A 15674-nucleotide genomic window follows, 5' to 3' on the forward strand; every position below is an offset into this window, starting at 1 on the left:
TCAAATGCTCTACCACTGAGCTAGACTCCCACGAGAAAAGGGCGGTGCATGTTTACACTTTCCACATACTACAATGACAATTGTCTAAAACAACTCTCTTGTCTGCGCCTTTCATCAGTTTACGTGCAGCACAGATGTTTTGTATGTGGAACCTAACTCCAAAATGACTGTCTGACTTCAATGGCATTTGCATCGGAAATGGAAATGGCTGAGTGGTAGAGTTCAGATGGACGGAAGATATTGCGCAGATGCACTCATAGAGTGCATCCGCGCTGACCGTATGCACGTGCAACGCTTTCATGCTCTCGTTTCTGCGCTGCAGTGCATGTTTTGCAACATCTCACGATGCACCACGGATCTTTGAGTCTTTGAGGTGTTCATCGTGGAAGGAACCTTGCTGTGGTAGCAAAACACCCCTCCTTCAGTGTTTCCTGTGCAGGAGGGGCAACGGCAGTTACTTGAAAAGCCGCTCCAGTGCCGGGAAGTTGCTTGGAAAAGGGGGCACCCAGATTTGAACTGGGGACCTCTTGATCTGCAGTCAAATGCTCTACCACTGAGCTATACCCCCAACGGAAAACTGCGGTGCATGTTTATACTTTCCACACACTACAGTGACAATTGTCGAAAACAACTCTTTTGTCTGTGCCTTTCAACAGTTTACGTGCAGCACAGATGTTTTGTATGTGGAACCTAACTCCAAAATGACTGTCTGACTTCAATGGCATTTGCATCGGAACTGGAAATGGCTGAGTGGTAGAGTTCAGATGGACGGAAGATATTGCGCAGATGCACTCATAGAGTGCATCCGCGCTGACCGTATGTACGTGCAACGCTTTCATGCTCTCGTTTCGGGGCTGCAGTGCATGTTTTGCAACATCTCACGATGCACCACGGATCTTTGAGTCTTTGAGGTGTTCATCATAGAAGGAACCTTGCTGTGGTAGCAAAACACCCCTCCTTCAGTGTTTCCTGTGCAGGATGGGCAACGGCAGTTACTTGAAAAGCCGCTCCAGTGCAGGGAAGTTGCTTGTATAAAGGGGGCACCCAGATTTGAACTGGGGACCTCTTGATCTGCAGTCAAATGCTCTACCACTGAGCTATACCCCCAATGGAAAACTGCGGTGCATGTTTATACTTTCCACACACTACAGTGACAATTGTCGAAAACAACTCTTTTGTCTGTGCCTTTCAACAGTTTACGTGCAGCCCAGATGTTTTGTATGTGGAACCTAACTCCAAAATGACTGTCTGACTTCAATGGCATTTGCATCGGAAATGGAAATGGCTGAGTGGTAGAGTTCAGATGGACGGAAGATATTGCGCAGATGCACTCATCGAGTGCATCCGCGCTGACCGTATGTACGTGCAACGCTTTCATGCTCTCGTTTCGGGGCTGCAGTGCATGTTTTGCAACATCTCACGATGCAACACGGATCTTTGTGTCTTTGAGGTGTTCATCATAGAAGGAACCTTGCTGTGGTAGCAAAACACCCCTCCTTCAGTGTTTCCTGTGCAGGATGGGCAACGGCAGTTACTTGAAAAGCCGCTCCAGTGCCGGGAAGTTGCTTCTATGAAGGGGGCACCCAGATTTGAACTGGGGACCTCTTGATCTGCAGTAAAATGCTCTACCACTGAGCTATACCCCCAACAGAAAACTGCGGTGCATGTTTACACTTTCCACATACTACAGTGACAATTGTCTAAAACAACTCTCTTGTCTGCGCCTTTCAACAGTTTACGTGCAGCACAGATGTTTTGTATGTGGAACCTAACTCCAAAATGACTGTCTGACTTCAATGGCATTTGCATCGGAAATGGAAATGGCTGAGTGGTAGAGTCCAGATGGACGGAAGATATTGCTCCGATGACCTCGGCGCTGACCGTATGCACGTGCAATGCTTTCATGCTCTCGTTTCGGCGCTGCAGTGCATGTTTTGCAACATCTCACGATGCAACACGGATCTTCGTGTCTTTGAGGTGTTCATCAAAGAAGGAACCTTGATGTGGTAGCAAAACACCCCTCCTTCAGTGTTTCCTGTGCAGGATGGGCAACGGCAGTTACTTGAAAAGCCGCTCCAGTGCAGGGAAGTTGCTTGTATAAAGGGGGCACCCAGATTTGAACTGGGGACCTCTTGATCTGCAGTCAAATGCTCTACCACTGAGCTATACCCCCAACGGAAAACTGCGGTGCATGTTTACACTTTCCACATACTACAGTGACAATTGTCTGAAACAACTCTGTTGTCTGTGCCTTTCAACAGTTTACGTGCAGTACAGATGTTTTGTATGTGGAACCTAACTCCAAAATGACTGTCTGACTTCAATGGCATTTGCATAGGAAATGGAAATGGCTGAGTGGTAGAGTCCAGATGGACGGAAGATATTGCTCCGATGACCTCGGCGCTGACCGTATGCACGTGCAATGCTTTCATGCTCTCGTTTCGGCGCTGCAGTGCATGTTTTGCAACATCTCACGATGCAACACGGATCTTTGTGTCTTTGAGGTGTTCATCGTAGAAGGAACCTTGCTGTGGTAGCAAAACACCCCTCCTTCAGTGTTTCCTGTGCAGGATGGGCAACGGCAGTTACTTGAAAAGCCGCTCCAGTGCCGGGAAGTTGCTTCTATGAAGGGGGCACCCAGATTTGAACTGGGGACCTCTTGATCTGCAGTAAAATGCTCTACCACTGAGCTATACCCCCAACAGAAAACTGCGGTGCATGTTTACACTTTCCACATACTACAGTGACAATTGTCTAAAACAACTCTCTTGTCTGCGCCTTTCAACAGTTTACGTGCAGCACAGATGTTTTGTATGTGGAACCTAACTCCAAAATGACTGTCTGACTTCAATGGCATTTGCATCGGAAATGGAAATGGCTGAGTGGTAGAGTCCAGATGGACGGAAGATATTGCTCCGATGACCTCGGCGCTGACCGTATGCACGTGCAATGCTTTCATGCTCTCGTTTCGGCGCTGCAGTGCATGTTTTGCAACATCTCACGATGCAACACGGATCTTCGTGTCTTTGAGGTGTTCATCAAAGAAGGAACCTTGCTGTGGTAGCAAAACACCCCTCCTTCAGTGTTTCCTGTGCAGGATGGGCAACGGCAGTTACTTGAAAAGCCGCTCCAGTGCAGGGAAGTTGCTTGTATAAAGGGGGCACCCAGATTTGAACTGGGGACCTCGGGATCTGCAGTCAAATGCTCTACCACTGAGCTAGACTCCCACGAGAAAAGGGCGGTGCATGTTTACACTTTCCACATACTACAATGACAATTGTCTAAAACAACTCTCTTGTCTGCGCCTTTCATCAGTTTACGTGCAGCACAGATGTTTTGTATGTGGAACCTAACTCCAAAATGACTGTCTGACTTCAATGGCATTTGCATCGGAAATGGAAATGGCTGAGTGGTAGAGTTCAGATGGACGGAAGATATTGCGCAGATGCACTCATAGAGTGCATCCGCGCTGACCGTATGCACGTGCAACGCTTTCATGCTCTCGTTTCTGCGATGCAGTGCATGTTTTGCAACATCTCACGATGCAACACGGATCTTCGTGACTTTGAGGTGTTCATCGTAGAAGGAACCTTGCTGTGGTAGCAAAACACCCCTCCTTCAGTGTTTCCTGTGCAGGAGGGGCAACGGCAGTTACTTGAAAAGCCGCTCTAGTGCCGGGAAGTTGCTTGGAAAAGGGGGCACCCAGATTTGAACTGGGGACCTCTTGATCTGCAGTCAAATGCTCTACCACTGAGCTATACCCCCAACGGAAAACTGCGGTGCATGTTTATACTTTCCACACACTACAGTGACAATTGTCGAAAACAACTCTTTTGTCTGTGCCTTTCAACAGTTTACGTGCAGCACAGATGTTTTGTATGTGGAACCTAACTCCAAAATGACTGTCTGACTTCAATGGCATTTGCATCGGAACTGGAAATGGCTGAGTGGTAGAGTTCAGATGGACGGAAGATATTGCGCAGATGCACTCAGAGAGTGCATCCGCGCTGACCGTATGTACGTGCAACGCTTTCATGCTCTCGTTTCGGGGCTGCAGTGCATGTTTTGCAACATCTCACGATGCACCACGGATCTTTGAGTCTTTGAGGTGTTCATCATAGAAGGAACCTTGCTGTGGTAGCAAAACACCCCTCCTTCAGTGTTTCCTGTGCAGGATGGGCAACGGCAGTTACTTGAAAAGCCGCTCCAGTGCAGGGAAGTTGCTTGTATAAAGGGGGCACCCAGATTTGAACTGGGGACCTCTTGATCTGCAGTCAAATGCTCTACCACTGAGCTATACCCCCAATGGAAAACTGCGGTGCATGTTTATACTTTCCACACACTACAGTGACAATTGTCGAAAACAACTCTTTTGTCTGTGCCTTTCAACAGTTTACGTGCAGCCCAGATGTTTTGTATGTGGAACCTAACTCCAAAATGACTGTCTGACTTCAATGGCATTTGCATCGGAAATGGAAATGGCTGAGTGGTAGAGTTCAGATGGACGGAAGATATTGCGCAGATGCACTCATCGAGTGCATCCGCGCTGACCGTATGTACGTGCAACGCTTTCATGCTCTCGTTTCGGGGCTGCAGTGCATGTTTTGCAACATCTCACGATGCAACACGGATCTTTGTGTCTTTGAGGTGTTCATCATAGAAGGAACCTTGCTGTGGTAGCAAAACACCCCTCCTTCAGTGTTTCCTGTGCAGGATGGGCAACGGCAGTTACTTGAAAAGCCGCTCCAGTGCCGGGAAGTTGCTTCTATGAAGGGGGCACCCAGATTTGAACTGGGGACCTCTTGATCTGCAGTAAAATGCTCTACCACTGAGCTATACCCCCAACAGAAAACTGCGGTGCATGTTTACACTTTCCACATACTACAGTGACAATTGTCTAAAACAACTCTCTTGTCTGCGCCTTTCAACAGTTTACGTGCAGCACAGATGTTTTGTATGTGGAACCTAACTCCAAAATGACTGTCTGACTTCAATGGCATTTGCATCGGAAATGGAAATGGCTGAGTGGTAGAGTCCAGATGGACGGAAGATATTGCTCCGATGACCTCGGCGCTGACCGTCTGCACGTGCAATGCTTTCATGCTCTCGTTTCGGCGCTGCAGTGCATGTTTTGCAACATCTCACGATGCAACACGGATCTTCGTGTCTTTGAGGTGTTCATCAAAGAAGGAACCTTGATGTGGTAGCAAAACACCCCTCCTTCAGTGTTTCCTGTGCAGGATGGGCAACGGCAGTTACTTGAAAAGCCGCTCCAGTGCAGGGAAGTTGCTTGTATAAAGGGGGCACCCAGATTTGAACTGGGGACCTCTTGATCTGCAGTCAAATGCTCTACCACTGAGCTATACCCCCAACGGAAAACTGCGGTGCATGTTTACACTTTCCACATACTACAGTGACAATTGTCTGAAACAACTCTGTTGTCTGTGCCTTTCAACAGTTTACGTGCAGTACAGATGTTTTGTATGTGGAACCTAACTCCAAAATGACTGTCTGACTTCAATGGCATTTGCATAGGAAATGGAAATGGCTGAGTGGTAGAGTCCAGATGGACGGAAGATATTGCTCCGATGACCTCGGCGCTGACCGTATGCACGTGCAATGCTTTCATGCTCTCGTTTCGGCGCTGCAGTGCATGTTTTGCAACATCTCACGATGCAACACGGATCTTTGTGTCTTTGAGGTGTTCATCGTAGAAGGAACCTTGCTGTGGTAGCAAAACACCCCTCCTTCAGTGTTTCCTGTGCAGGATGGGCAACGGCAGTTACTTGAAAAGCCGCTCCAGTGCCGGGAAGTTGCTTCTATGAAGGGGGCACCCAGATTTGAACTGGGGACCTCTTGATCTGCAGTAAAATGCTCTACCACTGAGCTATACCCCCAACAGAAAACTGCGGTGCATGTTTACACTTTCCACATACTACAGTGACAATTGTCTAAAACAACTCTCTTGTCTGCGCCTTTCAACAGTTTACGTGCAGCACAGATGTTTTGTATGTGGAACCTAACTCCAAAATGACTGTCTGACTTCAATGGCATTTGCATCGGAAATGGAAATGGCTGAGTGGTAGAGTCCAGATGGACGGAAGATATTGCTCCGATGACCTCGGCGCTGACCGTATGCACGTGCAATGCTTTCATGCTCTCGTTTCGGCGCTGCAGTGCATGTTTTGCAACATCTCACGATGCAACACGGATCTTCGTGTCTTTGAGGTGTTCATCAAAGAAGGAACCTTGCTGTGGTAGCAAAACACCCCTCCTTCAGTGTTTCCTGTGCAGGATGGGCAACGGCAGTTACTTGAAAAGCCGCTCCAGTGCAGGGAAGTTGCTTGTATAAAGGGGGCACCCAGATTTGAACTGGGGACCTCTGGATCTGCAGTCAAATGCTCTACCACTGAGCTAGACTCCCACGAGAAAAGGGCGGTGCATGTTTACACTTTCCACATACTACAATGACAATTGTCTAAAACAACTCTCTTGTCTGCGCCTTTCATCAGTTTACGTGCAGCACAGATGTTTTGTATGTGGAACCTAACTCCAAAATGACTGTCTGACTTCAATGGCATTTGCATCGGAAATGGAAATGGCTGAGTGGTAGAGTTCAGATGGACGGAAGATATTGCGCAGATGCACTCATAGAGTGCATCCGCGCTGACCGTATGCACGTGCAACGCTTTCATGCTCTCGTTTCTGCGCTGCAGTGCATGTTTTGCAACATCTCACGATGCACCACGGATCTTTGAGTCTTTGAGGTGTTCATCGTGGAAGGAACCTTGCTGTGGTAGCAAAACACCCCTCCTTCAGTGTTTCCTGTGCAGGAGGGGCAACGGCAGTTACTTGAAAAGCCGCTCCAGTGTCGGGAAGTTGCTTGGAAAAGGGGGCACCCAGATTTGAACTGGGGACCTTTTGATCTGCAGTCAAATGCTCTACCACTGAGCTATACCCCCAACGGAAAACTGCGGTGCATGTTTATACTTTCCACACACTACAGTGACAATTGTCGAAAACAACTCTTTTGTCTGTGCCTTTCAACAGTTTACGTGCAGCACAGATGTTTTGTATGTGGAACCTAACTCCAAAATGACTGTCTGACTTCAATGGCATTTGCATCGGAACTGGAAATGGCTGAGTGGTAGAGTTCAGATGGACGGAAGATATTGCGCAGATGCACTCATAGAGTGCATCCGCGCTGACCGTATGTACGTGCAACGCTTTCATGCTCTCGTTTCGGGGCTGCAGTGCATGTTTTGCAACATCTCACGATGCACCACGGATCTTTGAGTCTTTGAGGTGTTCATCATAGAAGGAACCTTGCTGTGGTAGCAAAACACCCCTCCTTCAGTGTTTCCTGTGCAGGATGGGCAACGGCAGTTACTTGAAAAGCCGCTCCAGTGCAGGGAAGTTGCTTGTATAAAGGGGGCACCCAGATTTGAACTGGGGACCTCTTGATCTGCAGTCAAATGCTCTACCACTGAGCTATACCCCCAATGGAAAACTGCGGTGCATGTTTATACTTTCCACACACTACAGTGACAATTGTCGAAAACAACTCTTTTGTCTGTGCCTTTCAACAGTTTACGTGCAGCCCAGATGTTTTGTATGTGGAACCTAACTCCAAAATGACTGTCTGACTTCAATGGCATTTGCATCGGAAATGGAAATGGCTGAGTGGTAGAGTTCAGATGGACGGAAGATATTGCGCAGATGCACTCATCGAGTGCATCCGCGCTGACCGTATGTACGTGCAACGCTTTCATGCTCTCGTTTCGGGGCTGCAGTGCATGTTTTGCAACATCTCACGATGCAACACGGATCTTTGTGTCTTTGAGGTGTTCATCATAGAAGGAACCTTGCTGTGGTAGCAAAACACCCCTCCTTCAGTGTTTCCTGTGCAGGATGGGCAACGGCAGTTACTTGAAAAGCCGCTCCAGTGCCGGGAAGTTGCTTCTATGAAGGGGGCACCCAGATTTGAACTGGGGACCTCTTGATCTGCAGTAAAATGCTCTACCACTGAGCTATACCCCCAACAGAAAACTGCGGTGCATGTTTACACTTTCCACATACTACAGTGACAATTGTCTAAAACAACTCTCTTGTCTGCGCCTTTCAACAGTTTACGTGCAGCACAGATGTTTTGTATGTGGCACGTAACTCCAAAATGACTGTCTGACTTCAATGGCATTTGCATCGGAAATGGAAATGGCTGAGTGGTAGAGTCCAGATGGACGGAAGATATTGCTCCGATGACCTCGGCGCTGACCGTATGCACGTGCAATGCTTTCATGCTCTCGTTTCGGCGCTGCAGTGCATGTTTTGCAACATCTCACGATGCAACACGGATCTTCGTGTCTTTGAGGTGTTCATCAAAGAAGGAACCTTGATGTGGTAGCAAAACACCCCTCCTTCAGTGTTTCCTGTGCAGGATGGGCAACGGCAGTTACTTGAAAAGCCGCTCCAGTGCAGGGAAGTTGCTTGTATAAAGGGGGCACCCAGATTTGAACTGGGGACCTCTTGATCTGCAGTCAAATGCTCTACCACTGAGCTATACCCCCAACGGAAAACTGCGGTGCATGTTTACACTTTCCACATACTACAGTGACAATTGTCTGAAACAACTCTGTTGTCTGTGCCTTTCAACAGTTTACGTGCAGTACAGATGTTTTGTATGTGGAACCTAACTCCAAAATGACTGTCTGACTTCAATGGCATTTGCATAGGAAATGGAAATGGCTGAGTGGTAGAGTCCAGATGGACGGAAGATATTGCTCCGATGACCTCGGCGCTGACCGTATGCACGTGCAATGCTTTCATGCTCTCGTTTCGGCGCTGCAGTGCATGTTTTGCAACATCTCACGATGCAACACGGATCTTTGTGTCTTTGAGGTGTTCATCGTAGAAGGAACCTTGCTGTGGTAGCAAAACACCCCTCCTTCAGTGTTTCCTGTGCAGGATGGGCAACGGCAGTTACTTGAAAAGCCGCTCCAGTGCCGGGAAGTTGCTTCTATGAAGGGGGCACCCAGATTTGAACTGGGGACCTCTTGATCTGCAGTAAAATGCTCTACCACTGAGCTATACCCCCAACAGAAAACTGCGGTGCATGTTTACACTTTCCACATACTACAGTGACAATTGTCTAAAACAACTCTCTTGTCTGCGCCTTTCAACAGTTTACGTGCAGCACAGATGTTTTGTATGTGGAACCTAACTCCAAAATGACTGTCTGACTTCAATGGCATTTGCATCGGAAATGGAAATGGCTGAGTGGTAGAGTCCAGATGGACGGAAGATATTGCTCCGATGACCTCGGCGCTGACCGTATGCACGTGCAATGCTTTCATGCTCTCGTTTCGGCGCTGCAGTGCATGTTTTGCAACATCTCACGATGCAACACGGATCTTCGTGTCTTTGAGGTGTTCATCAAAGAAGGAACCTTGCTGTGGTAGCAAAACACCCCTCCTTCAGTGTTTCCTGTGCAGGATGGGCAACGGCAGTTACTTGAAAAGCCGCTCCAGTGCAGGGAAGTTGCTTGTATAAAGGGGGCACCCAGATTTGAACTGGGGACCTCTGGATCTGCAGTCAAATGCTCTACCACTGAGCTAGACTCCCACGAGAAAAGGGCGGTGCATGTTTACACTTTCCACATACTACAATGACAATTGTCTAAAACAACTCTCTTGTCTGCGCCTTTCATCAGTTTACGTGCAGCACAGATGTTTTGTATGTGGAACCTAACTCCAAAATGACTGTCTGACTTCAATGGCATTTGCATCGGAAATGGAAATGGCTGAGTGGTAGAGTTCAGATGGACGGAAGATATTGCGCAGATGCACTCATAGAGTGCATCCGCGCTGACCGTATGCACGTGCAACGCTTTCATGCTCTCGTTTCTGCGCTGCAGTGCATGTTTTGCAACATCTCACGATGCACCACGGATCTTTGAGTCTTTGAGGTGTTCATCGTGGAAGGAACCTTGCTGTGGTAGCAAAACACCCCTCCTTCAGTGTTTCCTGTGCAGGAGGGGCAACGGCAGTTACTTGAAAAGCCGCTCCAGTGTCGGGAAGTTGCTTGGAAAAGGGGGCACCCAGATTTGAACTGGGGACCTTTTGATCTGCAGTCAAATGCTCTACCACTGAGCTATACCCCCAACGGAAAACTGCGGTGCATGTTTATACTTTCCACACACTACAGTGACAATTGTCGAAAACAACTCTTTTGTCTGTGCCTTTCAACAGTTTACGTGCAGCACAGATGTTTTGTATGTGGAACCTAACTCCAAAATGACTGTCTGACTTCAATGGCATTTGCATCGGAACTGGAAATGGCTGAGTGGTAGAGTTCAGATGGACGGAAGATATTGCGCAGATGCACTCATAGAGTGCATCCGCGCTGACCGTATGTACGTGCAACGCTTTCATGCTCTCGTTTCGGGGCTGCAGTGCATGTTTTGCAACATCTCACGATGCACCACGGATCTTTGAGTCTTTGAGGTGTTCATCATAGAAGGAACCTTGCTGTGGTAGCAAAACACCCCTCCTTCAGTGTTTCCTGTGCAGGATGGGCAACGGCAGTTACTTGAAAAGCCGCTCCAGTGCAGGGAAGTTGCTTGTATAAAGGGGGCACCCAGATTTGAACTGGGGACCTCTTGATCTGCAGTCAAATGCTCTACCACTGAGCTATACCCCCAATGGAAAACTGCGGTGCATGTTTATACTTTCCACACACTACAGTGACAATTGTCGAAAACAACTCTTTTGTCTGTGCCTTTCAACAGTTTACGTGCAGCCCAGATGTTTTGTATGTGGAACCTAACTCCAAAATGACTGTCTGACTTCAATGGCATTTGCATCGGAAATGGAAATGGCTGAGTGGTAGAGTTCAGATGGACGGAAGATATTGCGCAGATGCACTCATCGAGTGCATCCGCGCTGACCGTATGTACGTGCAACGCTTTCATGCTCTCGTTTCGGGGCTGCAGTGCATGTTTTGCAACATCTCACGATGCAACACGGATCTTTGTGTCTTTGAGGTGTTCATCATAGAAGGAACCTTGCTGTGGTAGCAAAACACCCCTCCTTCAGTGTTTCCTGTGCAGGATGGGCAACGGCAGTTACTTGAAAAGCCGCTCCAGTGCCGGGAAGTTGCTTCTATGAAGGGGGCACCCAGATTTGAACTGGGGACCTCTTGATCTGCAGTAAAATGCTCTACCACTGAGCTATACCCCCAACAGAAAACTGCGGTGCATGTTTACACTTTCCACATACTACAGTGACAATTGTCTAAAACAACTCTCTTGTCTGCGCCTTTCAACAGTTTACGTGCAGCACAGATGTTTTGTATGTGGCACGTAACTCCAAAATGACTGTCTGACTTCAATGGCATTTGCATCGGAAATGGAAATGGCTGAGTGGTAGAGTCCAGATGGACGGAAGATATTGCTCCGATGACCTCGGCGCTGACCGTATGCACGTGCAATGCTTTCATGCTCTCGTTTCGGCGCTGCAGTGCATGTTTTGCAACATCTCACGATGCAACACGGATCTTCGTGTCTTTGAGGTGTTCATCAAAGAAGGAACCTTGATGTGGTAGCAAAACACCCCTCCTTCAGTGTTTCCTGTGCAGGATGGGCAACGGCAGTTACTTGAAAAGCCGCTCCAGTGCAGGGAAGTTGCTTGTATAAAGGGGGCACCCAGATTTGAACTGGGGACCTCTTGATCTGCAGTCAAATGCTCTACCACTGAGCTACACCCCCAACGGAAAACTGCGGTGCATGTTTACACTTTCCACATACTACAGTGACAATTGTCTGAAACAACTCTGTTGTCTGTGCCTTTCAACAGTTTACGTGCAGTACAGATGTTTTGTATGTGGAACCTAACTCCAAAATGACTGTCTGACTTCAATGGCATTTGCATAGGAAATGGAAATGGCTGAGTGGGAGAGTCCAGATGGACGGAAGATATTGCTCCGATGACCTCGGCGCTGACCGTATGCACGTGCAATGCTTTCATGCTCTCGTTTCGGCGCTGCAGTGCATGTTTTGCAACATCTCACGATGCAACACGGATCTTTGTGTCTTTGAGGTGTTCATCGTAGAAGGAACCTTGCTGTGGTAGCAAAACACCCCTCCTTCAGTGTTTCCTGTGCAGGATGGGCAACGGCAGTTACTTGAAAAGCCGCTCCAGTGCCGGGAAGTTGCTTCTATGAAGGGGGCACCCAGATTTGAACTGGGGACCTCTTGATCTGCAGTAAAATGCTCTACCACTGAGCTATACCCCCAACAGAAAACTGCGGTGCATGTTTACACTTTCCACATACTACAGTGACAATTGTCTAAAACAACTCTCTTGTCTGCGCCTTTCAACAGTTTACGTGCAGCACAGATGTTTTGTATGTGGAACCTAACTCCAAAATGACTGTCTGACTTCAATGGCATTTGCATCGGAAATGGAAATGGCTGAGTGGTAGAGTCCAGATGGACGGAAGATATTGCTCCGATGACCTCGGCGCTGACCGTATGCACGTGCAATGCTTTCATGCTCTCGTTTCGGCGCTGCAGTGCATGTTTTGCAACATCTCACGATGCAACACGGATCTTCGTGTCTTTGAGGTGTTCATCAAAGAAGGAACCTTGCTGTGGTAGCAAAACACCCCTCCTTCAGTGTTTCCTGTGCAGGATGGGCAACGGCAGTTACTTGAAAAGCCGCTCCAGTGCAGGGAAGTTGCTTGTATAAAGGGGGCACCCAGATTTGAACTGGGGACCTCTGGATCTGCAGTCAAATGCTCTACCACTGAGCTAGACTCCCACGAGAAAAGGGCGGTGCATGTTTACACTTTCCACATACTACAATGACAATTGTCTAAAACAACTCTCTTGTCTGCGCCTTTCATCAGTTTACGTGCAGCACAGATGTTTTGTATGTGGAACCTAACTCCAAAATGACTGTCTGACTTCAATGGCATTTGCATCGGAAATGGAAATGGCTGAGTGGTAGAGTTCAGATGGACGGAAGATATTGCGCAGATGCACTCATAGAGTGCATCCGCGCTGACCGTATGCACGTGCAACGCTTTCATGCTCTCGTTTCTGCGCTGCAGTGCATGTTTTGCAACATCTCACGATGCACCACGGATCTTTGAGTCTTTGAGGTGTTCATCGTGGAAGGAACCTTGCTGTGGTAGCAAAACACCCCTCCTTCAGTGTTTCCTGTGCAGGAGGGGCAACGGCAGTTACTTGAAAAGCCGCTCCAGTGCCGGGAAGTTGCTTGGAAAAGGGGGCACCCAGATTTGAACTGGGGACCTCTTGATCTGCAGTCAAATGCTCTACCACTGAGCTATACCCCCAACGGAAAACTGCGGTGCATGTTTATACTTTCCACACACTACAGTGACAATTGTCGAAAACAACTCTTTTGTCTGTGCCTTTCAACAGTTTACGTGCAGCACAGATGTTTTGTATGTGGAACCTAACTCCAAAATGACTGTCTGACTTCAATGGCATTTGCATCGGAACTGGAAATGGCTGAGTGGTAGAGTTCAGATGGACGGAAGATATTGCGCAGATGCACTCATAGAGTGCATCCGCGCTGACCGTATGTACGTGCAACGCTTTCATGCTCTCGTTTCGGGGCTGCAGTGCATGTTTTGCAACATCTCACGATGCACCACGGATCTTTGAGTCTTTGAGGTGTTCATCATAGAAGGAACCTTGCTGTGGTAGCAAAACACCCCTCCTTCAGTGTTTCCTGTGCAGGATGGGCAACGGCAGTTACTTGAAAAGCCGCTCCAGTGCAGGGAAGTTGCTTGTATAAAGGGGGCACCCAGATTTGAACTGGGGACCTCTTGATCTGCAGTCAAATGCTCTACCACTGAGCTATACCCCCAACGGAAAACTGCGGTGCATGTTTACACTTTCCACATACTACAGTGACAATTGTCTGAAACAACTCTGTTGTCTGTGCCTTTCAACAGTTTACGTGCAGTACAGATGTTTTGTATGTGGAACCTAACTCCAAAATGACTGTCTGACTTCAATGGCATTTGCATAGGAAATGGAAATGGCTGAGTGGGAGAGTCCAGATGGACGGAAGATATTGCTCCGATGACCTCGGCGCTGACCGTATGCACGTGCAATGCTTTCATGCTCTCGTTTCGGCGCTGCAGTGCATGTTTTGCAACATCTCACGATGCAACACGGATCTTTGTGTCTTTGAGGTGTTCATCGTAGAAGGAACCTTGCTGTGGTAGCAAAACACCCCTCCTTCAGTGTTTCCTGTGCAGGATGGGCAACGGCAGTTACTTGAAAAGCCGCTCCAGTGCCGGGAAGTTGCTTCTATGAAGGGGGCACCCAGATTTGAACTGGGGACCTCTTGATCTGCAGTAAAATGCTCTACCACTGAGCTATACCCCCAACAGAAAACTGCGGTGCATGTTTACACTTTCCACATACTACAGTGACAATTGTCTAAAACAACTCTCTTGTCTGCGCCTTTCAACAGTTTACGTGCAGCACAGATGTTTTGTATGTGGAACCTAACTCCAAAATGACTGTCTGACTTCAATGGCATTTGCATCGGAAATGGAAATGGCTGAGTGGTAGAGTCCAGATGGACGGAAGATATTGCTCCGATGACCTCGGCGCTGACCGTATGCACGTGCAATGCTTTCATGCTCTCGTTTCGGCGCTGCAGTGCATGTTTTGCAACATCTCACGATGCAACACGGATCTTCGTGTCTTTGAGGTGTTCATCAAAGAAGGAACCTTGCTGTGGTAGCAAAACACCCCTCCTTCAGTGTTTCCTGTGCAGGATGGGCAACGGCAGTTACTTGAAAAGCCGCTCCAGTGCAGGGAAGTTGCTTGTATAAAGGGGGCACCCAGATTTGAACTGGGGACCTCTGGATCTGCAGTCAAATGCTCTACCACTGAGCTAGACTCCCACGAGAAAAGGGCGGTGCATGTTTACACTTTCCACATACTACAATGACAATTGTCTAAAACAACTCTCTTGTCTGCGCCTTTCATCAGTTTACGTGCAGCACAGATGTTTTGTATGTGGAACCTAACTCCAAAATGACTGTCTGACTTCAATGGCATTTGCATCGGAAATGGAAATGGCTGAGTGGTAGAGTTCAGATGGACGGAAGATATTGCGCAGATGCACTCATAGAGTGCATCCGCGCTGACCGTATGCACGTGCAACGCTTTCATGCTCTCGTTTCTGCGCTGCAGTGCATGTTTTGCAACATCTCACGATGCACCACGGATCTTTGAGTCTTTGAGGTGTTCATCGTGGAAGGAACCTTGCTGTGGTAGCAAAACACCCCTCCTTCAGTGTTTCCTGTGCAGGAGGGGCAACGGCAGTTACTTGAAAAGCCGCTCCAGTGCCGGGAAGTTGCTTGGAAAAGGGGGCACCCAGATTTGAACTGGGGACCTCTTGATCTGCAGTCAAATGCTCTACCACTGAGCTATACCCCCAACGGAAAACTGCGGTGCATGTTTATACTTTCCACACACTACAGTGACAATTGTCGAAAACAACTCTTTTGTCTGTGCCTTTCAACAGTTTACGTGCAGCACAGATGTTTTGTATGTGGAACCTAACTCCAAAATGACTGTCTGACTTCAATGGCATTTGCATCGGAACTGGAAATGGCTGAGTGGT

The 15674-nt window shown here is 48.1% G+C and overlaps 15 non-coding genes across 15 annotated transcripts; all 15 read right to left on the reverse strand.

Annotated features, from left to right (window-relative positions):
* Positions 1 to 496: 496 nt before the first annotated feature.
* trnac-gca (transfer RNA cysteine (anticodon GCA)) lies at positions 497 to 568 on the reverse strand. Its single transcript has one exon. It is a non-coding gene; the product is annotated as a tRNA-Cys (tRNA).
* Positions 569 to 1035: 467 nt separating this feature from the next.
* trnac-gca (transfer RNA cysteine (anticodon GCA)) lies at positions 1036 to 1107 on the reverse strand. Its single transcript has one exon. It is a non-coding gene; the product is annotated as a tRNA-Cys (tRNA).
* Positions 1108 to 2101: 994 nt separating this feature from the next.
* trnac-gca (transfer RNA cysteine (anticodon GCA)) lies at positions 2102 to 2173 on the reverse strand. Its single transcript has one exon. It is a non-coding gene; the product is annotated as a tRNA-Cys (tRNA).
* A 1520-nt stretch (positions 2174 to 3693) lies between these two features.
* On the reverse strand, positions 3694 to 3765 carry trnac-gca (transfer RNA cysteine (anticodon GCA)). Its single transcript has one exon. It is a non-coding gene; the product is annotated as a tRNA-Cys (tRNA).
* Positions 3766 to 4232: 467 nt separating this feature from the next.
* On the reverse strand, positions 4233 to 4304 carry trnac-gca (transfer RNA cysteine (anticodon GCA)). Its single transcript has one exon. It is a non-coding gene; the product is annotated as a tRNA-Cys (tRNA).
* A 994-nt stretch (positions 4305 to 5298) lies between these two features.
* trnac-gca (transfer RNA cysteine (anticodon GCA)) lies at positions 5299 to 5370 on the reverse strand. The gene has a single exon. It is a non-coding gene; the product is annotated as a tRNA-Cys (tRNA).
* A 1520-nt stretch (positions 5371 to 6890) lies between these two features.
* trnac-gca (transfer RNA cysteine (anticodon GCA)) lies at positions 6891 to 6962 on the reverse strand. The gene has a single exon. It is a non-coding gene; the product is annotated as a tRNA-Cys (tRNA).
* A 467-nt stretch (positions 6963 to 7429) lies between these two features.
* On the reverse strand, positions 7430 to 7501 carry trnac-gca (transfer RNA cysteine (anticodon GCA)). Its single transcript has one exon. It is a non-coding gene; the product is annotated as a tRNA-Cys (tRNA).
* Positions 7502 to 8495: 994 nt separating this feature from the next.
* On the reverse strand, positions 8496 to 8567 carry trnac-gca (transfer RNA cysteine (anticodon GCA)). The gene has a single exon. It is a non-coding gene; the product is annotated as a tRNA-Cys (tRNA).
* A 1520-nt stretch (positions 8568 to 10087) lies between these two features.
* trnac-gca (transfer RNA cysteine (anticodon GCA)) lies at positions 10088 to 10159 on the reverse strand. The gene has a single exon. It is a non-coding gene; the product is annotated as a tRNA-Cys (tRNA).
* Positions 10160 to 10626: 467 nt separating this feature from the next.
* On the reverse strand, positions 10627 to 10698 carry trnac-gca (transfer RNA cysteine (anticodon GCA)). The gene has a single exon. It is a non-coding gene; the product is annotated as a tRNA-Cys (tRNA).
* Positions 10699 to 11692: 994 nt separating this feature from the next.
* On the reverse strand, positions 11693 to 11764 carry trnac-gca (transfer RNA cysteine (anticodon GCA)). The gene has a single exon. It is a non-coding gene; the product is annotated as a tRNA-Cys (tRNA).
* Positions 11765 to 13284: 1520 nt separating this feature from the next.
* trnac-gca (transfer RNA cysteine (anticodon GCA)) lies at positions 13285 to 13356 on the reverse strand. The gene has a single exon. It is a non-coding gene; the product is annotated as a tRNA-Cys (tRNA).
* Positions 13357 to 13823: 467 nt separating this feature from the next.
* On the reverse strand, positions 13824 to 13895 carry trnac-gca (transfer RNA cysteine (anticodon GCA)). The gene has a single exon. It is a non-coding gene; the product is annotated as a tRNA-Cys (tRNA).
* A 1520-nt stretch (positions 13896 to 15415) lies between these two features.
* On the reverse strand, positions 15416 to 15487 carry trnac-gca (transfer RNA cysteine (anticodon GCA)). Its single transcript has one exon. It is a non-coding gene; the product is annotated as a tRNA-Cys (tRNA).
* Positions 15488 to 15674: the final 187 nt, after the last annotated feature.

Source organism: Chiloscyllium punctatum, chromosome 42 (assembly GCF_047496795.1).
Source record: "Chiloscyllium punctatum isolate Juve2018m chromosome 42, sChiPun1.3, whole genome shotgun sequence".
Taxonomy (NCBI): Eukaryota; Metazoa; Chordata; class Chondrichthyes; order Orectolobiformes; family Hemiscylliidae; genus Chiloscyllium; species Chiloscyllium punctatum.